General features: G+C 37.5%; 1 long non-coding RNA gene across 1 annotated transcript in view; it reads left to right on the plus strand.

Moving 5' to 3' along the window:
- Nucleotides 1-1,270: 1,270 nt before the first annotated feature.
- LOC107596975 (uncharacterized) overlaps nucleotides 1,271-25,782 on the plus strand; it is a 39,687-nt gene continuing 15,175 nt past the window's right edge. Inside the window, exon 1 of the long non-coding RNA XR_001610421.1 lies at nucleotides 1,271-1,525. This is a non-coding gene — a long non-coding RNA (uncharacterized lncRNA). The remainder of the gene's footprint in view (nucleotides 1,526-25,782) is intronic.

A 25,782-nucleotide genomic window follows, 5' to 3' on the forward strand; every position in this document is an offset into this window, starting at 1 on the left:
TTTTTCTGCTGTAAAGTTGGGCATTTTAACATGGGGAGCCTATGGGATTGACTCCCTTTTGCAGCCAGCCTCTAGCGGCCAGTCGATGAATTACAGTTTAAGTCACTTCCTTGTTGGCTTCACGAGAGAGAGCGGGAGAGAGCGGGCGGTAATATTATAATGAGATCCCTTTGCCACGTCACCAAGGGAGCGAAATCAGACTGGCTTGTTTCTCAGGACGCTTGCAGAAAAAGGCTTCCCAAAACAAAGTTACTAGGTTAATCTATTTCTGGTTTCCTTGGTTGGTAGATGCACCAGGGACATGATTATGGCACTTAAAACCTGGAAAAGTCAGATTTTCATGATATGTCACCTTTAAATTATTTGATAAAGACATTTATAATGTTACAAAAGATTTCTATTTCAGATTAATGCTGCTCTTCTGAACTTTTTATTTATCAAAAAAAAAAAACCTCAAAAAAAAATTATACTCAGCTGTTTTCAACATAGTAATAATAAATGTTCTTTGAGCAGCAAATCAGAATATTAGAATGATTTCTGAAGGATCATGTGACTGGAGTAATGATGCTGAAAATTCAGATTTGAAAGCACATGAATAAATTACATTTGAAAATATATTCAAAAATAAAACAGTTATTTTAAATAGTACAAATATTTCAAAATTGTTTCTTTTTTTGCAGTTCTTTGGATCAAATAAATGCAGGCTTGGTGAGCAGAAGAGTCTTCTTTAAGAAACATTAAAAATCTTACGTTCAAAAACTTTTGACTGGTAGTGTAGCCTACATGGCTGTTTTTCTGTATTCAGTGTTCATTAAAAGTCAATACAACACACTAATTTGCAACCTATATTTACTTCTGTAATCTAATGTAGTCTAATCTTATATACAGGTTTTGGACCACTCTTAATAGGCCAATAGGCTATACCTAATGCTCACAAGAGCAGGAACATGTAAACAGAGTGAGATTTAATTTAATGATTACGTTTTTTTTCACTCTATTTACTAAATTTGTGGTTTTGCTTTAAGTGTGACACTCAAGAGCAGGAACATGTAAACAGAGTGAGATTTAATTTAATGATTACGTTTTTTTTTCACTCTATTTACTAAATTTGTGGTTTTGCTTTAAGTGTGACACCACGGTAAAAGTTCACCGAGAACTGTATTTTAATTTCTCCAACAAAACGTAAATGTGTTGTTTACTAAGCGCTTGCAGTCTGAGCAGTCTGAGCGCCATGAGCTCTGACGTCACGTGAGTTTAAAATGAGGCCGCGCGAGAGGCAGAAACATTCGGCAACGGTGTCGGTTACAGAGGATGGTCCGCAGCGCAGTGCAGCGCTCCGACAACACTAGCCTGACAAGACGAACAGTCCATCGACATTTATAAAAGACACTCCAGGACTCTTCTTCATCTAGGCTGTCATAAATTACCTACGAGAAAGTGGAGAGTTTAATTCCAGAGACGAAGACTATGGACGAACAGCCAGCAGCGATTTCAGATCAGGGAAAGTAGAACGGACCAGGAGAAGGTATGTATTTTGTATTTCGCTTCTTTAGCCTATAGTAGTACACTGTAAACGGCTATTAAATTGTATAAACGCACTGTGTTGCTGAATCATATGTAAGCTGTTCAGTAAACGGGATGAATAGCCTATATCATGCTGAATTTCTATTGAAAAAAGTCTTATTTACCAAATTTAGCCTCAGACGACTTTATAAATTTAGCCATTGAACATTATTAATCGAGTTTCAGTTGATAGTTAAACTGGTCAATAAAGGTACATATAGGACATATGGTTTCATTAATGATATTTAATAGCCTAGGCTACTCTTTTACACCCTATAGGCTACATACGACATTTACACGTGTTTTCATTCTGTAAGCTCGCTAATGGAAGTAAATCAAATGTTTTGTTTGGAGAAATTTTATTTATTTATTTTGTAATTGATAACTATTTTTTTTTATCATGTCATTTTAGCTCAGTTTAGGCGACAAGATCGATTGTGTGAGCTGTCAATTTGGCCAACCTACATTGCTGCAGTCTATATTTATTTATAAGCATGGTAGATTTTCTCCTATAGCCAAAGTTGATGTATCGTATCCAGTACAGTTCTCCAGTCAGTGTCTTCATTCAGTCGAGCTTTTTCTGGCTCTAATTATTTTAGCTAGGAAATGCTGTTATAAATAAAACTAAATGCGTTGTCGTATAGGCAATATGTGAATAAAATCAAATATGCTTACTTAATCTATCTGTATTTTATCTTGCTAACTGAATGTTTTACTGACGTAATATTATTTAATAAATATTATAGAGTATTGCGTTATCAAACCACTAGTAAGGGTTTGATTTCTGTGAAACCTTGTCTTGCCACTGTAATTTACAAGGGTTGTAACTGGAACGCTCTCATTGTAAAACATTAACAGGTATTCATAAAACGAGTTTATGTATGCTAATGAAGACTAACAAATAAGTCAAGCATTTACTGAATAGGCAAGTTACTGTGGGTTTTTTTCTGTTAAAAGCATATAAAGCATTTGAGACGAGACGACGCACCGGTCGCTCGGGATCGTCTTCTTTCCATTCATTACTTTTGATTTAAAGTTTTGGGGCCACTAGATGGCTCTGTTGAGCAATTTGACAGCCTTATTGAGATGTTCAGAGCCTCTGTGCATTATCAAACAGATGCAGTCCTCTAAATCTAAAAATATATCCGGTTTAGATGATATAGTACAGTCATTTTTTCCAGCAACAATATTAGGGACAATATTCCTTCATACAGACAAGAACAGCTCTATAAAATATAACTGGTTGGCCCTTGCAGTGTTTATTATCATACATAAGGCTGCTGCTGTATGCTGTTTTGTGGGGACATCATTTGTTTGTGATTTGGCAGTGTCTATTTTGTAACTTTATTTTTGAAAATGTATGTCTGAGCTTTCCAGGTTGTGAGGCAGTTGCTTTCTCTGGCTGTTAAACGTCAAAAGTTAAATGTCTCATAACATCAGCACTATTGACTTTCTGGATTCTCGTTGCAAACTAAAGTCATAAAGATGACTGACCAATACCCTTTATGATGCAAAATAAGATGCATATTTCTGTTACTGACAAGTCAGTTTTGTACTCGTCTTTGAAGTGTGCATGGCCTGCATTTAATTCAGAATGTGGAAAAACATTATGGGTTTTGTTGCATGTGAAGCAAATGTATGCACAGTTTTGTCTGACTTTCATTTGTTTCTCAGTCTGTCTGGCATATCTAGGGCTGTGTTTGCCTGTGTGTTGGTTAGTCGACTTGCCTATACTGCATTACAGCCATCTGTCAAAAAGTCATAAATGTACTTTGCCAATACAGTAATGCAGCTTTTGTTTCCAGTCTTGAGCTTTTAGCCTAATTAAACAGCAGTCTTGTTGAGAAGATATTCATTATTTGGCTGCTATTTATTCTGCCCAATTATTCCTTTAAGACAAACTAAAAAAGGCATTGTTGTGTTTAGTTTTTTCTCCCAATGCATGAATATTTATTAATATGTGCATATTGTAAAAAATTATACATTACATTTAAATGCAGCTCAGTCTTGAGTCAAGTTATTTCCGGGACTGCTGAATAGGTTTAAAAGGTACAAAGGTGCAAAACTTTGTTTCTCCCAATATAATATTAGGTTATTATGTAAATACAGACACTACATTTGACCAGAGAATCATGAATAATATAGTATTACAACAACACTATCTAAATAAACAATGTACAAGATTTAGAGCAAATATGAAAATAATGATAATGTTTGATGATGTTGACTGCTTGTACCCATTACCACTAGTTCAATATGACCTTGATGTGTAATGTGTTTGAGTCCTGCATGTTGTTGTCAAGCCTAGCCTTCTGTGTGACTGAGCATGCATGTGTGTGAGTAAGACAGGAGGCTCAACAATGAGAGACTGAGTGCTGCTTTGTGCAGCACCACTGGCCTGTGAGCTCTGATTCGTCCTGACAGCACTTAATGACAGGGAAGCAGGGGCATTTTTGGTTTAATTTTCTGAGCTGGTTTGCAAAGTGAAGCCTGAACCAAGGGCAAAGGCAAATCTTTTGGATATTTTCCTTGCTGTGCCATCGCCTGTAGAGTTTACAGTCTAGTAAACCCTTTCAGCTGGAAATCCTGATGTTTGTTTCAATCAATAGTCTTAATTAGTGCTGATTAATGAAGGAACACTGGCTGTGCATTGCTAATAGTTGTTTGAATTCCCAAGGACGATTTGCTTTAACTATGCTTTGACTGGCATTTTAAGTTCTGAATCAAATGTAAATTTATGACGTGCTTTTGCACATTTCTGAAATATTTAGGCCTGATGATATTCAAATTGCAGATGAGATTGGTTTTAATTGGTTAGGTATTGGTGCTGGTGAATTGAAGCATATAGGGGTAGTTCAAATTAAGATTTCATATTCTGTGTCTAAACACTGACTCAGATCAATGCAGAAAATGAGCTGCATCCTTTTGTTTTAGTATTCAGATTTGAAAGGCTTATTTATTTTTATTGAGTCTGGTTAAATGTAATCACAACAACATAAATATAACATTAGTATCACAAGCTGTTAGCTCATTTTTATATTTTAAGTTTGTTTCAGCCATTGCATGGAATGTGTTAGAGGATTTAGATGCTAATATAATCAAGGAGATTCAAGAATCATGGCATATCCATTTTGAGTTTTAAAGACTGATGCTTTATGTGTGTGTAAAGGTAATCACCAGTGTTTGGCAAATTGTAGAAACTGGTTGAAATGTCCTTGTTTTGTTGTGACCCTCATCAGAGTCTCTGCTTGGTTTCCATTTCCTTTATATGTCTACCGGTTTGCTCATTTTCATGTCAATTTTGTACCTTAATTATGATGGCGGACACAAATAGGGATATGGAGACTTGAATAGAAGTGGCTGTTGGATTGTAGATGTATTATGCATTAGGATGCTATAGGCATGTACTGATCATGGAAGACTTGAGATTGATTGTTTATGGCCCTGTCTTTGTTTGTACGTGATGTCATAAATTATATAAAATAGTTTCTAGTGTTTTGCTGCTCTTCAGATTTATACCTATCTGTCCATTGCTGATGGGCTCACTTTACAAGAGCGATTGATAGGACTTTTTCCCCAAGAAAATGTTTTACCTTTGCTGAAACAGGATTCATATCTAAATATGCAGGCAGTGTTCCATGACCTGTTAAATATTCTGGTTTATGTTTTTTAAAATTCATTACTTATGGTTTAAAAAAATGTCAAGTTTGGTGTTAATTTATCGTTAATTGCTAGAAAATCTCATAATCACATACATTGGTGTTTTAAACTATTAACACTCTTTGGTAAAAGGCTTTTAAAATGGCAAGCCTCATATAAAATTAATAGAAAATAAAATGGCTCATATAATATTTACTTTAACCATTTGAAGTTGAACATAAGCTGAAGGTTAAGCTACTCTTTTTACTTATATTAGCATAAAATACAACGTTCAAGCCCTATTTTACCTTATTTTTGAAAAATGCACAACAAAAAATTGAGATGGTAAGAATATGTATGTAGGTTTATTATTAAACAGACTGTCTTTGTAAGCCATACAATGATGGATGAAACATCAGCCAATTATAATGAGAATGAATCATGTTCTAAATTGGAATGGGCATATGCAATTGGACTTGAGATGCTCCTCTGCTGGAGTTCACTTGATTATACATTTCTAGTAATGTTTTTTAAAAACATCTTATTTGTTGGGGGGTTGGATAGGTCGAAATTCAGAAGAAATCAATCAATCTCTATTATTCTACTTTAAAGGGGTCCTATTATGCTTTTTTACAAAGTCTTGATTTTAATTTGGGGGTGTACTAGAACAGGCTCTCATGCTAGGTTGTTCGAAAAACACATTATTTTTTCACATATTTTACATTATTACAACACCTCTCTCCCCAGTCTGGCATGAACGGCTTGAATAGTTCCTGTATCAAATGAAGGCCGGCCTTCTGAAATACGAAATGTGCTGTGATTGGTTAGCTGGGCCAGTGTGTGTTGTGATTGGCACCACTCAGTGCCTGATCGGGAAATGTCATGCCCCTTACCACAGCCGCTTGCGAGCTTTAATGTAAATATTGTGTCAAAATCAAATCAATTTGAGCGCGATTTAAACACTGGGTTATTGTAACCACTCTAAGTTCATCTGCCTTGGGAAAGCTAGCGTGTCTCCGACATAGTGATAACACTCATTGCCTTCTCTAGTGCAGCTCAACCAGGTCTCTTCCCAATCGTCAATATTTGTGATATCACAAATCCCGGAAAAGTTGTAGTCCAAACGAGTCGTTCGCTGTAGTTTTTGAAAAGTGATTTCTGTTAAATAAAATATCTCCCTTTGAAGTGGACTTTGAACTTTGTAACTTTGCAGATCTTTTTTTATGCTCGAAAAGCAACATTACAGACTAACTAAAGTTGAAAAAGTGAAATAGCATAATAGGACCCCTTTAACATGGTATTCGGTATTTCATGTAGTATTCAGTATCTGATTTGATGGAAACCGCAATTTATAGGTCAAACCTTGTAATTAGAGCCCGACCAATATATTGTTTTGCCGATATTATCGGCCGATATGAGCCTGTCGCAGATATATCGGTATTGGCGAATATGCCGCCGATTAGGGCTGGGCAAAAAAAATTTATTTTTCGATTAATCGTTTTTTTAAATAACATCGATTCGATATCGATTCTCAAAAGCCGCGAATCGATTTATTTCAGCACATTTGAAACGAGATCTGATTAACGTGAATCTTATAGTCTTCTCCACGAGATGTAACCCTTATTTACCTTGCGCGATGTTACAACAGAAAGCCTGTCATTCATTCAGTAGGCTACTTATGGCCATACGCATGATTCGCAATGCTCAAGTGAAATGCTATAGTAATACTATAAATCTGCAGAAGCATTTGATATCACGCATAAGGCGCCATGATTTCCGCAATGAATGAATGGCGGATGGCGCGGCGCACTTTGTTTACTACACACATACTAAAGCGTGGATGACGCTCGTGGTGTTTTCAGCTTCTGCGGCCTCACTATATAATGATATGAACACGAATGTCATCTCCAGCTGCTCTGAGAGTCACTTCATTAGCATTTTACCGTTTCATATGAAAAAACTACCGTCATATCACATACACAGCAGCTGCAAGTTCTTCACGGCAACCCGTCAAAATAAAAGTTTAGTTTAACGTTAAACTGTCAGAATATATTACTATTTAGCAGTCTGAAGACTCAATGCTACTACTGCTAATGAATATTAATAAATCTTTATTTTTAAAGGAATAATCACATCTGTTTTATTTTTAATTTTAACAGTAAACCTCTGTTGTGCAGCACTTTTGTTTGCCAAAAAAATAAAAGGGTTTAATTTTCATTATAAATTAAATTAATGCTTTATGCCTTCATCTGATTACCAGAAAAATTAAGAACATTTTATAGGGCCCTACTATTGTTTAAAAAGTACCCTATACAAAAAAAAGAATAAGTTTAAAATACAGGCATGTGGTTCTTAATTTCTTTTTATTAATTCACTATTTGAAATCTGATGTTTACTGTAAATTTTTTAGAAATATCAATAGCATTTGTATTAAAACTATATTCACTGAGTGTAATTAAAAAAAATCGAGAATCGAATCGAGAGCTTGCGAATTGAAATCAAATCGAATCGGGATATCTGAATCGATACCCAGCCCTACCGCCGATATGAATTTTTTTTTTACAGAACATATATAACGCAGATTAAATGCTTCTGAATGGTGTAATTACTTAGTTTGTCCAGCAGAGCACGCTCCATTGTTGCTACTGGCGACCCAGGTCAGTGTAGTGTAGAGATGCGCGGATGAGCTCAAACTTCACCCGAGTCCGCTGCTTCAAATTATCTGCCACCCACCCGCATCTATATTTGTTCGTCACATTACAATGTGAATGGATGGTTCATTTTTAACAGCAGATTCAGTGACGTTAGAGACTAGAGCTGATCTGCGCATTACGGCACGCATCTGCGGCGCATTAAAGCCTGTGTTACGGCCACCGGAGTTGATCGTGGCCACTCAGTCAATGCTGCCGTTTATACCGGCCGCACCGCGGCCCAGAACTCATGCTTATCACATCAGGCACATCACATCGCGCGGCGCAACAAAATCAAATAGAATTTCTATTGTATTTTGCTGCGCCGCTCACGTCCAGTGTAGAATAGAACCCATTATAATCAGTGATGTAGTCTACACTGGATGCAGTAAACTGATGCCTCGTTCTATTTATGACGTGCTGACACAAAGTTCAACTGATTTTCAACAGTCGCTTTGTCGCGTCCTGTTGCGGCGCAGACACGGTGTCAGCATCGTTTGTCAGTACAGTCAGTAACGTAGCAGACTGAAAAGTTAGTATAGTTAGTATCTTTCTGCAGTCCAATAGACAGCAGTGCGGTGGTGGCTTGAGTCTGTTGAATGGTGATTTAACCAGGGCTGGGTATCGTTTCAAAAATTTTCGATACCGGTTCCTGAACGATACTTTTTTCGATACCAATTTTATGAAATAAATTTTAACAAGATTACATTATCTAATAAAAAAAACTTTTTTTTTTCAGCTTGTTGATGTTTATACAAACTCATAGACTCATCTCCTGAGCCACTGCACAAAGGAACAAAATGTAACCAACACAATAAATCAGTGCAAAATAGTTTTAATAAAGCTCAAATAGTCTTCAGTTTACACATCTGTTAGGCTACATTTACACTAGTTAGTGTTTGTTTTAAAATGCATAGCTCAGACAGAATCATGATTTCTATTTATTTTCCACTGATTTACTGATGAGCATTAGCAGCTTCCAGCGCTGTCTGCTTGTGTTCTCTCTTCCATGATCGCTGCTCTGACTCCGAGGTAATACCATATTTAATTTCAGCAACATTACATGACCAAAACACACATTAGTCGGCAATTGGAAGTTATTACAAACATTCGAAGGTGGTTTAAAGTGAGTTTTGAGTAAAAGCGGAATATAAATCTTATTTATTGTCTTATGTAGCATGATGCTACAGTTTGCATGAATGGTCACATAACACGTGCTTTCGGTCGTGTAAAGTTAGTATGAACGGACATCTGCATATGATCGGAACTCCACGCAGCTCCCGCGCTACTCTACATTGGAAGTGAATGACCGGTCTGTCGTTTCTCGGAGATAGTAGAAAGCCGGCTTGAAACGCAGTGGAAACGCCAGTATGACGAGGATCGTTCTCATTTTAAAACATAAACGCACCAGTGTAAATGTAGACTTACATCTATGGGGTCTGGGACGCATTCACACTACAGCCTGACGTGTGCGCCACATCTCTGAATGTAACCAGTGTAAACTAGTAGATGTGTTTGACTTGACGCGGACCGACTGTGCAGACCGATCGGTGTATTACAGTACCACACGAGCTAAAGAGAGCAGACTGCTCCGTGCGCTTTCAAATCGCTCTCACGGCTGTCAAACACTGATCGATCTGCACCGCACCTCTTCTAGTCGAACACACCGGCTACTGCTGCAGGCTTATTGGCTCACTGACGCTGATGAGATTAACCCCTTAGGTATCGAAATTTGGTACCGAACGACAAGACGTTTTTCGATACTCAATGGTATCAAGGCAATTCAGTCGGAGCCTAAAAAGTATCGAACTCGATACCCAGCCCTAGATTTAATGCTACGTTGTCACCTAGTTAGAGAGACTCAATGCTACGTAAATAAACAACAATGTCCCCGTCTTTTATTCTCACAATGATTTTATCATATTCGTTTGCTACATTAGTAGGGCCCTATGATTTCCGCAATGCAGAAAACATGGACAGAATCCAGTTAAAAAACTGAATTTACTGTATAACGTGGAATTTCATGGAATTTGTCTTATTTTTGATGAATAAATATAAAACAGGTCAGTACATATATAGAGACTGTGTCTGTGAATATAAAACTGCAAAAAGACTGAACACACTGAAGACAAAATTCTGTATATCAATTTGCACTGGCTACCAATAGCTGCTTGCATAAAATTCAAGGCATTGATGTTTGCCTACAAAACCACCACTGGCTCTGCACTCCTTTTCTTAAATTCATTACTTCAGACTTATGTGCCCTCTAGGAGCTTGCATTCTGCAAGTGAACATCGCTTTATTGTGCCATCCCAAAGAAGCACAAAATCACTTTTACAGACTTTTAAATTAAATGTTCCCTCCTGGTGGAATGGCCTGCCCAACTCAATCCGAGCAGCTGAGTCCTTAGCCATCTTCAAGAATTGGCTAAAAACACATCTCTTCCATCTTTATTTGACCCTCTAACTCTAGCACTCTTTATTCTAATTCTATTCGTAAAAAAAAAAAAAAAAATTTGTCCCTTTTAGACTTGCACTCATTTGCTCATATTCATTTGCTGCTTGTTTTCTTTAAAATAAAAACACAAAAAATACTAACACTTGCTTTCTAATCTTTTTGTATTCTATCTGTTTTCTTTTCGTTTATTATACAATTAACAAAAGCAAAAAGACCTCTAACACTAGCTTGCTCTATTATTTTTCTATCTGTTTTCTTTTTATTTATTATATTATTTAAAAAACCCTTGCTACGTGTACTGCGTTAAGCTAACGGAGACTTGTTATAGCACTTGTATATCATTGCTCTTTTGTTGATTTTGATTGCTTCCATTGTCCTCATTTGTAAGTCGCTTTGGATAAAAGCGTCTGCTAAATGACTAAATGTAATGTAAAAAGACTTATTTAAATACGAATCCTCATGTTCTGCCTGTTCATTTGATTGACAGAATTTGTGAAAAAAATATTATTCATTATTATTATTTATTCATTTTAGATGTTTACATTTGGAAAAGCTGTGCTTCCTGAATAAACCTGCCCCTGTTGGTTTGGCAGTAGCTTGCTTGCCCCTATACAATTAACTTAATTTTAATTTCTTAGTTCAAGTTATAAATATTTTGTTCTATTTGTGTTTAAGTTTTTTATAATAAGTGAAGTTTACTGTTAAATGCACTGATGTCAGACACATTTTGAATAATAAAGTTTATTGTTGAATTCAGTAGTGTACCGTGGGGTTTCAGTCAGGGCCTTCAGTAAGCAAATGTAAACTACATACCCTTACACATCTATCTTACACATCTCTGTAACAGCTAACGCAGCCATATGCATATTATGCCACACACAGGCTCTCAACAACGACAGCTGATCAACATTTTCAACAGTAGGCTAGATTAGGGTAGGTTAAATGCAGAGTAAATTTCCCATACATGGATCAGCAAATGAAATCCACCACCAATACACGGGTCACTATGAACGTTCACGTCACTCTAAAATGACGACGCGGCCACAGCAGCAAAAGTGTATAAATGCTGGACATCCACACAACATGCCACAGTATTATCAACGCACCACGTACACCTCCATAACAATGTGCATGATACAATACTCATCAAACAATAAAGCACTCACCTGTCACTTGTAAATAAAGTCCATGCGTCTGTCATTCCGTGTCCCTTTACTCGTATTAAAAAGTAAACATGGCCAAATAACTTGTTGTGCTCGGTGCTAGCTGTTAGCAACTCATAACACTCATAGTTGCAATCTTTGAAATGGCCACAAAACCTTTGTTAGCGAATTCAGTTTGGGTGTAGTTTATCCTTTCTCAGTCTGCACAAGTAGATCAGTTTAGTAGATTTTTAGTAGATCGGCAACAAGATCTGGTGGTGTAGGCGCCGGTGGCTGCAGCTGTCATTTTCTTTTCGTTGAATTTCACTTTCATACCTTGGAAATTCCCAACTAACCACTGAGGGGTAGCACTAGGCACGTTGCTAGACCCGGAGGGCATGCTGTCCAGTGTTGCCAACTAATTTTCAGGGGAAGTTGCTAAAGGAAGGTTGATTTGTTGCTAAAAGTGGCTAAATGATGTTGTGATGACGTTGCGTGATGACATCATTACATAATCACGATGCAAAATTTGTTGCTAGGTGCTTTTGGAAGAAAAAGTTGCTAGGATAGTCTGAAAAGTTGCTAAATTTAGCAACAAAATTGCTAAGTTGGCAACACTGGTGCTGTCATTGAATGTCAAAATTTGATTGGCTGATGCCGCCCGCAGTTGGAATCAGCTTCCAGAAGAGATCAGATGTGCTAAAACATTAGTCACATTTAAATGCAGACTCAAAACTCATCTGTTTAGCTGTGCATTTACTGAATGAGCACTGTGCAATGTCCGAACTGATTGCACTATATTTTATGTATAATCATTTTCTATTCTTAACTGTTTTAAATTCATCTTAAACCTCTTAAATACATTTTTAAATCATTTTGTTGTGATTATTTTTTTATGATTATTTTTTCAATTATTTTTTGTAAAGCACTTTGAATTACCATTGTGTATGAAATGTGCTATATAAATAAACTTGCCTTGATGATTCTGTCACTAATGCTCATTACAAATCAGATGCGATGTCTTTGAACAAAAGAATAGCACTATCTGTAGTGCTGGCCATAGACTTTTTAAATGTAAGATATTCCTGTTCAACCTCAACGAAATTAGTTCAACGAAACTAATCATAGGCCATTTTGTGGACATTACACAAATGAAAATGATACATAAATAATAATAATAATAATTAAAAAATAATAAATAAAAAAATTCACACAATTTTATTTTTTATAGGGCCAGCAGTAGGGGTGTGCGATATACAGTGGGGGAAAAAAGTATTTAGTCAGCCACCAATTGTGCAAGTTCTCCCACTTAAAAAGATGAGAGAGGCCTGTAATTTTCATCATAGGTATACCTCAACTATGAGATATCGTAATTGTTGTTTTAACGATGTGCGATTTGACATTATCGAGTATTTTGCAAAAACCATTCAAAACATCCCTACAGAGCGCACGCAGTGAAGTCTAGACTAGTGCGTGTGTGCATTTAGTGTTTTCTTTCAATGCATGATTCAGTCTATTAAAATGCATTTATAATGATCACAAATTCAAGACATGATGGCAGAAAATGTATATATTTATACCACTTCATATAGTTATTCCATTTCACACGAAGAGTGCCGTTTTTCTAAAAAAATTACCATGATTTCAAATGTGACATTGAATTCAATAAACAATAAGTTAATTAAGAGACTTACGTTTTAGACACCATACTGCTTGTTTTTGCTCTATTTCGCCAACAAAAATCATTCCGCATAAAGCCACAGTGCTGTTTTGTGTCTCTGAGCAACATGACGGTGTTTCGTTCTTGAATGAATCAAACATTTTAATGATTCGGTTCAATCGCAATGACTCACTTATTAACAGTGGTTTGCTGCCACCTGCTGGCGGTTTTAATTTCAAATTTCGGCATTTTCTTTTTTTGAATAGATTTTTTTTTCATGTTTTAAATAATTTCAAATATCAGTATTCAACGTTTTATGTTTAATATATCAAAACATTATTTATGCATTTGTAATTGCAGGTTAAATGCGTTCATGTCTTGCATTAAACAAACTACATGTGTGTAAATGCATCTTAAACGCCACTTCAGATGCAGCTTCTGTGTTGATTTCATTAAATGTAAGAATTTGACTCAAAAGATGATGGACACTTCTAGAAAAAATGGCTTTATAAAGGTAAAAATGCCCATAAAATGTAAAAATCAGTTTAAACTTATTGGAAAAGATTAATTTCTATCAGTATGAACTGACCACCACACAGAATATGAAGAATATTAAAAACATTATGAGTCAGCTGTCTTCGGCAGTCCTTAAGGTACCAGCACAATAACACACTCAGCAAAATATCGTCTAATTATCGTCATCGTCAATCCCAGAAAATATCGAGATATTATTTTTTGTCAATATCGCACACCCCTAGCCAGCAGAGAAGGCCCCGCTGACCCTGACGGCCCACCACTGGTTAAATTGTTAAATACCCTGCCTCCACTACATAGACCTATGTTTGTCACATCATTATAAGTGTTTGATCACCACACATTTGAGTTATCGTTACAAAAAATGTGTCTATGATCGGTCTTTTTTTACTCCCTAATATCGGTATCAGCATCGGCCCCCAAAAAACCCATATCGGTCAGGCTCTACTTGTAATAGAGGAAGCCTATAACTATATCTCACAATGCACATATCAACATGTCTTTTACAGTAAGACTGGATGCTATGCAATGGCACTGAAGACATAGTAAGACCTAACCTTTATTCTGCAAATCAAGCTGATTTCTTAATGAGCTGCTCGATAGATGTCATTTTATCGGAAGCGTATTGAACATTATACATTGAACAAATACCCTGGGGTCATAGTGGGAGCATTAATAAATGTTAATGAAAAATATAAAGCCATTAGCTGAACCTTCTTGGGTCAGCTTTTGCTCTGTAAATGAAAACCTTGATGTATGTTTCTCGTTTCCTCTGATGGCATATACAGAAGCTTTCAGATCAAGGACAGCCACAGGTTTTTTTTTTTTTTGATAGCATGTATCTTTCCTCATCCTTGTCTCCTGATCTTAGTATATTTTCACTGTTTTCTACAATGTTGCATGTCATCGCCTGTCTCAGTAAAGCAAATTATGTTCTTTCAATTAAGATCTTTGTGTCAATACTTGGTCTCAGTCTCACAGATGTTTTTCTCCACGTTAACCCAGTTGTTTCCACTGGGAGGAAAATTCCCAAATCGAATTTGAAAGAGGCATGACAAACATGTCTTTAATTACAGAAAAGTATAAAGATGGAGTGCTTGTTAGGCTTTTATAAGGTGCTATATGAATGTACACAGATGAATCGTACACAGTAAGACCAAAAAAGCCTTTTTAGTAATGTCTGGACTCTGGAGCAGATTGTTTAAATGGAGTGGAAGGTGTTGTAATTTTATGTACAATGTAAGGGCTTGCATGAAACATGGCAAAAACTTCTTTAGGAAACAGTACAGTACATATTTGCCGTGTTGACTACTCATTAATAATAAAAAATTATTTTGTGCTGCATTTGTCCAACAGAACACTTGAAAGAGGAAGATTGTTTAGACAACTCTCAGGGGACTTTTTCTTTGCAAAGACATTAGTGTCAAATAAAGTCAGCCATTCGCAGTGTGACTATGTGTTACATAGAAGTGGGGGATAGAAGGGCAAACTAGCTTCTAAATTATCAAATACTTCATAATTTATAAATAAATGTAACCAGGCAAGACATGAAAAAGATTTTGTTTTGAGGATTTGAAAATGTTCCAACCCTATGAGTCTAGAGTCTGGTGAATGTAGGATTAGAATCTAAGATTTTACAAAATGCCAGTCAAGCTTGAAGTCAGCAAAACTAGTTTTTTAAAAATAATAAATTAATTCTTCTATTCAACAAGGATGCATTAAAGCGACAACAAAGACAACTATAATGTTCCAAAGATTTATGAATAAAGAATCTGTTCTTTTGAATTTTGAATCCATCAAAGAATCCCCCAAAAAATGTATCATGGTTTGCACAAAAATATTAAGCAGCATAACTATTTTTAACATTTACAGTGAGGCCCTGTCCACACAAACGTGGTTGTTTTTAAAACCACAGCTTTTTCTATGTGGTTAGGCCGTTCGTTCACATGCAAACGCAGCACCAGTTCACTGAAACCGAACATTTTTGAAAACGCCTGCCAGGGTGAAGATTTTCAAAAACTCCGGTTGCCGTGTTGTTGCATAGACAGCGAAACCGCAGTTTTTGGCTTGTGACGTCAGCGCCTGCGCTGTTATCTCCGCCTACTAGAGACTTTGTCAGGCTTCTGATTGGCCAACATGACTTTATGGTTGAGATTACATCGCCACCTGTTGGTTTGGCATGCTCTTGACAGTGCTTCATCGCACGCGTTTGCGTTTTCATGTGGATGGAGATTTTTTTTTAAACGGAAGAAGGAAAAACTCGTATTTTATAAAAATACCCGTGTACAGACGTGGACATGGCCTAAGTTTCTTGAGCACCAAATCAGCATATTAGAATGATTTCTGAAGGATCATGTGACCCTGAAGAGTGGAGTAATGGCTGCTGAAAATTCAGCTTTGCCATGACAGGAATATTTCACAATATTTCTAGTTTTACAATATTTTTGATCAAATAAATGGATCCTTGGAAAGATACTTTTCTCAAAAGCTTTTTAAAAAATCTTACCAACTGAATCTTTTGAACTGTAGTGTATGTATTTGGGTTTAACAGGCAGCCCTCCCTGAAAAGTTCCAGTTCTTCTACGTCCATCCAATCCCAGGTCCTCAACTGTCTAGAGGAAATGACAATACTTAATATGATGAACGCTAAAGATTTCACCAGCTAGTAAGGAGTGAAACAATCTTTCATATCTAACTGCGCTCTTCTGCAGATGGCGAATGATGTCACACAATTGTAAGTTCAGAGGCAACAAGAATAGAATCAGCTGTGAGCATCTTTAAGGAAAGCTAATTAACAAGCACTGATGTGAGCTTATAGCAAGGCTCAATAGAGCTCATCTCTCTGATGCCAACTCCACACCTCTTAGCTGCGGCTCTGCCGGGTCCTGAATAATGCACTCATCAGGTCTTTTCCCGGCGGTTGTAATGACAAGCAGCTCTCCCTCGAGAATCCACTGACTTTTTACAAATACTGCTGATGGTCCTGCTTACATCTGCCACTTATCTCAATCAGAGCAGTATTACCATAAAGACCAGCTCTCAGAGCCGCACAGCCTTCCTGACCCGATGTCGTCACGCCGCAGGACGCTTCTTATGAGGGATCGTCGTGAGTGCGGAAACTAAAACGGCTCTGTTTTGTAATTGAAGTGGGTAAGGGTCATTGTTTTTAATGCCGCATATAAATCTTTCCTTATATTGAAAGGTTACATTAATGCAAAATTGAGTAGCTCACAGAAACCAGGCCATCTGCTTGTTGGCTCCACTTGAGCTTTACAGCATCATTTTGGATCTGGATTGAGTTGGTTATTCATTAACATTACAGGCTTTCAGTTACGGCACCCATTATCAGCACTATAGCCCAAGGACTTCATCCAGCCTTTACTGTAAACCAAGAGTGCCCCTGAATTGTATATTATGGGAGTCATAATTTACCATTGCAATCCCAGAGAGTGTGTCCCCCATTAACTTTATGCTTTTTTGCTTCAAGCTATTCCTGTCCCAGCACTCACAATAGAGAGACCTAAACAAGCTCAGTGTTCCATGGATCTGTCTTGTATTGTGAGACATCTTAATGACTGTACCGAGGGTGATGCTGGGTCTGTTCTGCCCTGTACTTTGTGTTCTGCGCGTTCTAGTTGGTTTCCTCTTAGTCCTCCATTGACTGTAGCTCTCAGTTACTTTTTTGAGAGGTTTGTGTACAGCCATTCTCACTGATGGTTAAGCCTCGTGACTGTGTCTCAACTTATCATAATGTTTTTTTTTTTAACCCTGTGTTCTCTGCTCAAGTATGGACAGCGTGATTGGTAAATTACTATTCTCCACACAGGCTCCGGGAGTCGTTAGAGTTGAACCTGCCGACGTCTCCATCACTCAGGAGAGAGGACATTAGCCATTCTGCGTGAGCCGCTTGGTTCCACACCCTGCAGGAAACCTCTTTCTTTATTCTGCTAATATTTTCTCTGTGAAGTGGTAAAAGACTGCACATTGACTGTTCATTTGACTGGAGTTCTCAAGCAGCGGGACCAGCGTTGAGTTTAATTTCCTCGTCTAAACCCCGCTGGGGCCCTGGGGCGGGATCACCTGGGTGGAAATTGCTTTTGGTGTTTCCTTCTGTCCTGTCCTAGGCCAGACAACTGTGCTCAGGGACATCTCAATTGAACTTTTAACGTAGAACAGCTCCGTGTGTTTGATGACATCCAAAGGTCTGAGTAAAAAGGAAAACAGTTCTCCATTATCTCTAGAACTGGTTGTGCAACTCTCTTTCTTGAACTTTTAATGAAACACGAGATTGTTACAAAGGGCTGGTGCTAGCTTTTAATATTTCACATACATTATAATGAGCGTTCCAAACACAACGAATATGCATTTGCAGCCAATTACATCATCTTTAATGAAAATCTAACTTTTGTACTTACACAGCCAGGGAAGCACTTTACATTCTTTTCACATGGAAAAAGTCGTCATGTAAAAGCCTGCACAGGACATTTATGGCTTTATATTTTGATATGCCAGAGGCGGTTGATTCTGAGAAATGACCTACTGTGACCTTTAATGGTACGTAGTGCTATGGGCATTTTCGCTTTGTTTTTCTTTCCTGCATTGCAATATGTGTATGTACTGTATGCGTGCAAGTTGACATATCCATTGCCATACCAATTTACAGAACATATGACAGGGGCATACAAGACCACCTTAAAGGGATAGTCCACCCAAAAACAAACATTCTGTCATCATTTACTCACCTTTGTGTCATTCCAAACCCATATAGCATTTCAACTGTTTCTGTCAATACAATAAGTCACTGCAGTCCATAACAACACTGGACCCACTGACTTTGATTGTATGGAAAACAGAAGAAAGAAAGTTATATAAGTTTGGAATAACAAGAGTGATGGATTTTGAGTGAACTTTCCCTTAACCAGCAAAACATTAGTGTGATCCAATTCAAAAATTTTAAATGTGAGGTTCATTCTCTTACATTTTAGGAAACATTTAGTTCAGAGCCGCATTATTATGCATGACTCCACGGAGTCCAGATGCTTTTTTATTGCAGCTTTGTATTGTACTCCCGTGTCAGCGGTCATCAGAAGCACGGTGGGATATTAGATTAGCTTCAATCATGCTGAACAGTCCTGTTTGAATGTAATTTATTCTTTGCTCTGTCTTTAACTCTAAACCCAGAGGTACTGTAGGATGTCCCTCCCTCCCCTTCGCACCAGTGGGTGTCATGGGCTGTGATGGATCTGTAGTGTTATTGGTGCGATGCACCATGTGCCACTATGTAAAGCTCCTTTGCTTATTCAGCAGCAGGGTCTTTAGCCTGCAATCAATGGCAGCTATAGGCAGGGCTGTGAACATAGAGCTGTTAAAACCACACCTGGGACTTGGAAATGCAGAAGAGCTGCCCTATCAACAACACCTGCCAGTCATATGAATAATTCAGTGATCTCTGACCAGGTCACTTTTACTCCTATCACAGTCTCGCTTATGAGAATGGAGGTGGTCATGAGAGATACTACTTCTGGTAAACGTGGACTGTCTCATCAGCTGTCTTTTTGGAGTTAGTGAAGGAGAACAGATTGAGTGAAAGAGTTACCGGTAAGTTATTTAAAGAGAGAATGTGCATGTGAAAACTTTTTTGGGAATCGTCTTTTAAGTGCCACCTCATGGGGTCCAGTGTTCAGATATTAAGGTAGGATTTAATCATTAGCTTTTAAACATTTAACACTTCTGCTTTTGCTTCTACTGCAAATTACATCTAGACAAGACACATTTACCTTGATTTAATAATTGCACTTTACCTTGAAACATTCTTTGTGAGTTTTTGGCTTTAAACCTTTGAAAACATGTGATTTAATTCACATGAAGGCGCAGGGTGGCTTACCTTGGGCAGAGCAGATTTCATTATTAATTTTGAACAATATTGTAAATTAATTTTAGAGAGGAATGTCAGAAAGTTCTGTCACGTTCATGTAATTAGTGGTGTTGGAATTCACACAGTTGGGCTTTAATTGGCAGTGATTGTGAGGAGCAGGGGCTGCATGGGTTGTTTAATTGGAGCCTGAGTGATGGCGGTAATGGCTCATTTGTTTGCCTGTGTGTGGTGAGGGACCCCTCGTAATGACCTGTGCGGAGGAAGCCGCGGCATTGGAAGAGGTGCGAGATTAATCGCACTACCTCACTTTGTGCAAGACTGCAATAATGCTCATCAGATGATTCTTCTAAGATGTTCCTTTCTATAAACTACATTTGTTCCTAATGAATTCTCACATTTTCCATGTCACCCAGCCAAGTTCTGAGAAGTATTTGTGTTAATGCATTTATGAATGTGTGTGTGGTGCACTCTCCTCCAACTAGATGTTTTTGTATGACAGTCTTATATTGGCAGAGGTGTCTTCATGTGTGCTCAAGGACAGTGTTGGGGAACATCACATTTAAAAATGAACAAAATATTGTGTTATTCATAATAAATGTTGCTAATGTTGCATTGTTCCTTTTAATAATGCACTGAGGTACTTTTGTGGTACTTTTTTCTCATTGTCAAGTGAGTCTTTTTTTTGGTAGCTGTAAATAATACAAAAATGAATGCAGTGCATTTTACAAGAAAATACTATTCCAGTTATTCCACTTAAAATTAAATATGCTAATGTTTTTCTTTGTAAGTCTTTCTGAAATTTACTTGCAATTTCTGAGTGAAAATTGTTTTGAGTTTTGATACCATTTTCAGTTCAGTGTAGAGTATAGTTGCTATGCTTGATTTGCAAGTATTTTTTATATTGGTAATAATAAGAGAATTTATTGCTATGGACAAGTATCTCTACGTCATAATTTAAATGAAGTAATTTATAATCTATAGCAGGTGTTTTTAAATGTTTTGATGGCCCTCATTAGTGATTGCTGATTTGTATTAAATATTTAACACACACAGATTTATACAGTGTGAGATAAGACATTTTATGTAATAAAGACAACACGATATTCCTACTCTACTAGAGCCAAATTAAAAAAATATATATCTATTGAAGTATAGCAAATATTTTTCTACCCAGTGTAAATGATGTTAGATTAACTTTACCAATACTTCTTAAAATACAAAAAATACAGATGTGTTTTCTATGTAAATAAAAATTGTGCTGTCAAAAGAATAAAATAATTGCAATAAATGTCATGATTTCTGATCAATCTTATTCCAGAATAAAACATTAAAAATGTATCAGAGCGTTACACAAGTTAGTATATATATATAAACAATTCTCTTGATTGTTATAACAATTATGTTGCTGTTACTTTTTTATGATTTCATTAAATTAATAATTTTGAAGTTTTAAAAACAGATTTCTGAGTGAACTGAAAGTTGCGCTCACTAGTAAGCACATATGTACAGCACTCCATCATATCCATTGTGGATTATGTAACGTCTGTTACTTATAAAATGTTTCCCCCCCCCCCCTCAAGGACTTAAGGAGGACTTTGCTATGAATTGAGCATGTATATTTAATAGTGTGGGTACGGTAGATGGAGCGAATATGTCACCTTTCTAAGGCCAGGGCACATCAACCTTATTCTTAGTCTTTTAAGTACCCCAATCATACTGCCATATTTCACGCACTCATGTCACGATCATAGGTTTTTACTTCCCTGTCGATGGTGCAGCAGCAACAGCGCAGGTTAATAAACCATTAGCTCACAGCTTTGACCTTGACAAAGTCAAAGTTTAGGGGGAAAGCAATGTAGCAAGCTATTTTTACACAGTGGATTGTTTCATCGAATTCATGATGTGTCCAGAAATCGTAGCGCTTACATCAAACTTTGAAGTTCGGCCTCCACGCTGAGGGACACCATAGATCGCCGCCCTCGTTTGTTATTTCTACTGGACATTTAGATTTAGACCAAATGAATTTATCTGTCCTGCAAGGACTAAGCGGAGATGGACAGCTTCACTTAAATCAAGTTTGAAGCAAATGTGCCGAGGCTGATCTGGGTGTGTATTTTGTGTTCAAAGCTCATTAATAATGATTCGCCGAATGTTGGAGAGAGTCACCCATAGCATGGTTTCGGGAAGCTGAATAATGCCTTTTTTTTCACTCTCCGCTCTCTTGTCGGCTTCACACACCACTTATTCAAAGACATTTTAGATGGGCTCCCGATCCATCCCGAGCCTTGCTCCTCCTCAGACGCTGACACCAAATAAATGAAGACGCAGAATGGACTTGGATGTTCAGAGTTGGAAGGGCGACGGCTGAGGTGTGAAACCACTGAGCTGTAAAATTGCCCTGGCAGCCATGCTGTTGTTTCAGCATTTCATGGCGAGCTGCTCAGCCTGCTTCCCTACCTCCGTATCTTTCCTTTTCACCTTTTTCTCTCCACCCATCTCTATAACTTGCACTCGTGCTGACTTAAGCCCTGGCCTGAGAGTCTGCCGGAACTATAAAGCAATAACGATCGCCTTGTTTTGTATGCACCGCTGCAAGGCACTACATCCAGACCCTAAGAGCTTTAATATTCCACTGTCATTTCTGTCTCAAGGCTGCACTTGAAAGTGCGGAGGTGTTTCATATACAAACATAGTGCCGCCTCCTTTGCTGACATGCTGCAAATTTGTTCTAATTTGCTAGATGACATGCACCAGATGCATATGATCCTATTATTATGTGAGAAGTCACAGGGGAAGTAATTGACTGGGCTGTGGCGAGCTTGTTAGGAACCTGCTGGGGGTTGGTGAGGAGACAAGGGACCCCTGCCGTTGCCCTCTGACTGGGGCAGTGGGATGCCGTATCAAGGCTTGAGTGGGTGTGAAACTTGTGACCGTATGAAGACTGGTCAATAACTTGTGTTATTCATTTTCACAGAATTATCAAACAAGCAAATGCATTTGATTGCAGAGAGGCTGTAATATGACCTTATTGACTTTTTATTCTGCTTAATTAAGCTTTTTTCCTGTTTCTTTCAGGCTCATGTAGACATCATGAATCATAACTGTGGAGCAGCACTGAGTTCAGGAAGAAGGGTTTCAGTCACTTGCTCAAAATAAATCCAATTAAGACTGTAAGACTTGGTGTGTTTGACACAAGATAGGGCGTGCCATACTGAAATAGCAAATGAGCACAAGGTACATTAACCGGCAGAGAGCTGTTAAATATATCCCTCATTAGTGTTGATCTCGTCTGTTTTTTTTTTTGTTTTTGCTTTCAACGTCTTGGTTTTTTCATTAATACTTCAGTAATGATTGTAATCATTACTATCTTTGTATTTATGCTCCAGAAAGTTGTTGATCTGTTGGTGCAGTATATTCTTAGATGCCTTTCATTATAAAGCTGTCCCACTGTCTATTAAAAAGTTGTGAAAGGTCAAGTTATTTTTCCCACTGGACATTTAAATGGGTCATATGATGCTTTTTTTTAAAGATCATCATTTTGTGTATTTGGTGTAACGGAATGTTGACATGCTTTAATGTTAAAAAAACACATTATTTTTCAAATACTGTACATTATTGTAGGTCCTCTATGCCCCGCCTCTCTCAAACGCTTTGTTTTCTACAAAGTCCCTCCATCCAACAAGCGCAGTCTGCTCTGATTGGCCAGCTGACCCAGGGCATTGTGATTGGCCGTACACCGCAAGCACTCATCGGAAATGTAACGCCCCTTACCATAATTGCGAGCGTCATCTTTCAAAATAAATGTAGACAGAGCCCGAAAGGGGAACAGAGTCACGTGACAGACACAGTGATGAAGCAGGTATGTGTTTGCAGTACACAAGCCACGGTTTGAACAGTCAATAGCAAATACTTAAACTAATAACAAAACAGTAGCTGATTCAGAAGCGCCAGATTGTCATAGCAAAGTCAGAATTACCTCTCCTAGGTTCACGAAACGGTCGTCCATAAAATGCATTGCTGTTCTGTTGTAAGTAATCTTAAAGATTCCTAAATGCATCTACTTTCGGAAGGCCAAATAAAGTGCTTTTGCTTTCGCCTAGAAACACACAGCGTCTCCCTGACATGGCTGCTTCAACACTAACTGCGGTTACTGAAACCACGCCTTCTTTCTTTGCATGCACATTTGGGCAGCGTTATGCAAATATTCCCACATAGTGAGGTAGATATGTGGGGCATGTTAGAACGAGCCGTTTTAGGGGGGCGTGGCAGAGTCTTAACTTTGATAAAGAATCTATCTTTGGTTTTGAGACTTTAGTCTAGTTTAGCTTGTAACACTCCAATGAGAAAGGAAAACTTGAAATCGCATCATATGACCCCTTTAAGGCCCTGTTTACACCTGGTATAAATTAAGGATGTACCATTATTAGAATTAATAACCATTAATAGATATTCATTATTAGATTATCTGTCCCGTACCAGTATGCTGATAATTGATAAATGTTATTGGCTATATTGAATAGGGCCCTATGAAATGTTTTATTTGTCCAACCTTATGTTTTATTGTAACCAAATTTTGTTTTAGCATGTCTAATTTGAAAGCATATAACAAGTTTCATTTATTCTTACAATAGCCTTATTTTATTTTTTTGCTCAGAAATTGTGTGTTGTGTATTTACATTTTGTTTTAAGGCATAAAATATTCCTTTAATCTATCTTTTAAGTAATGAAAATTAAACAAATTAAATTTTTTGGAAAATAAAGGTAATTTAATATTACAATTAAAACATTGAAGAAATATTGAATGCTTATTCCTTAAAAATAAGGTTTTAATAATTTTAGTAGTAGTAGTAGCAGTCTGTTACGTACATTCTACTCAACAATAGTAATATATTTCTGCCAATGCCCTCAAGTTAAACCGAACTTTTATTTTGACGGGTTGCCGTGAATACCTTTACATTTCTGTGCGCGTCTGCGCCATTCATTAACACAGAGACACGCAGAATTCATATTTAAATATGAATCGTTTTGCGGCTTAATATTTACAAATACTAGTGGGAGTGGGCTCACTTGTGTGTGTGTGCGCGTGTGTGAGCGCTCGCATCGGGCGGAACTCCAGAGAGCGCGACCATAATGTAGAGATTGAAATGACATGCCGTCGTGTAAATAAGATAAATAACATAAGGCTATTTAGTTTGCGTAATGAAAGAACAAGGTATAGACATATTCTATAAGAAAGGTAACTTTAAATTACTTCTGTTGTGATCTGGCGCTATAGAGAAAATATAATTAAATAAAATTAACTTGACCTTCAAGGGGGGCGGTAAAACATTATATTAGTGCTAGGCGGTATAATGGTTCATACCGAATACCGGTGTTTATTTTTGTTATGATATGAATTTTTTAAATACCGCAATACTGGTGTATGTCACTTAAACAACGTTTGGAATGTGACACTGTTTGAAAGGAGTCCCTTTTCACTGTTGCACTGTGGTGAGGGAACAGCTGCATGTGTTACTAAGTGTGAAAGTTCTGAAACTGAAGCTGTAGAACTAATAGAACGTGATGACAGAAGAACTCATCCACAATATCCACATTGACCGCCACAAATATCCACCGCCCCCTGCCATCAGCTCCCGTGTCTCACACACACGAGCGCGACTTTAGCACTAGATTTAGCAACTTTCAGACCCTTTTAGCTGATTTTTTCCATAGAATATTCATACTGACAAACCTAGCGACTTTTTTGGATAAACCTTAGTTATGGTTCAATTGGAAGATTTCGCCAGTGCTGTCCCGCAAACGCGAGGTCTGACTTTCCCAGAGAAATAGAAATTTCTCCTCTTGCTCGTCCATCCATCCATCCTTTTTCACAGTGTTTTTGGTGATAGCAGAATGAAATGTGAGGTTTGATGTGGTATAAATGATGCACGGCTGAGTCATTTTGTAGGAATCTGTTCCTGATCCACAGCTGTGTGCAGCGCTTGACTCATTCTTTTTAATTAAAATAATGATATTTGATTTGATGTTTTCATCACATCTTCTATAATGCCATTCACTGTCTGTCTTTTCTTTTTCACAAAGCTGCCCTGACATATCACCAAGTTTCTAAGATTGTCTTTGTCTCCTTTCATCTCCTCCTCCTGATGATCTCTACAAAAGAAAGTCGGTGCCGGCTTGTGGCCTTGGTTTCCATGGACACGGATACTTGTCCTAAGGACTGAC

Source organism: Sinocyclocheilus grahami, unplaced genomic scaffold (genome assembly GCF_001515645.1).
Source record: "Sinocyclocheilus grahami isolate Dianchi unplaced genomic scaffold, SAMN03320097.WGS_v1.1 scaffold225.1, whole genome shotgun sequence".
In the NCBI taxonomy this organism is placed as follows: Eukaryota; Metazoa; Chordata; class Actinopteri; order Cypriniformes; family Cyprinidae; genus Sinocyclocheilus; species Sinocyclocheilus grahami.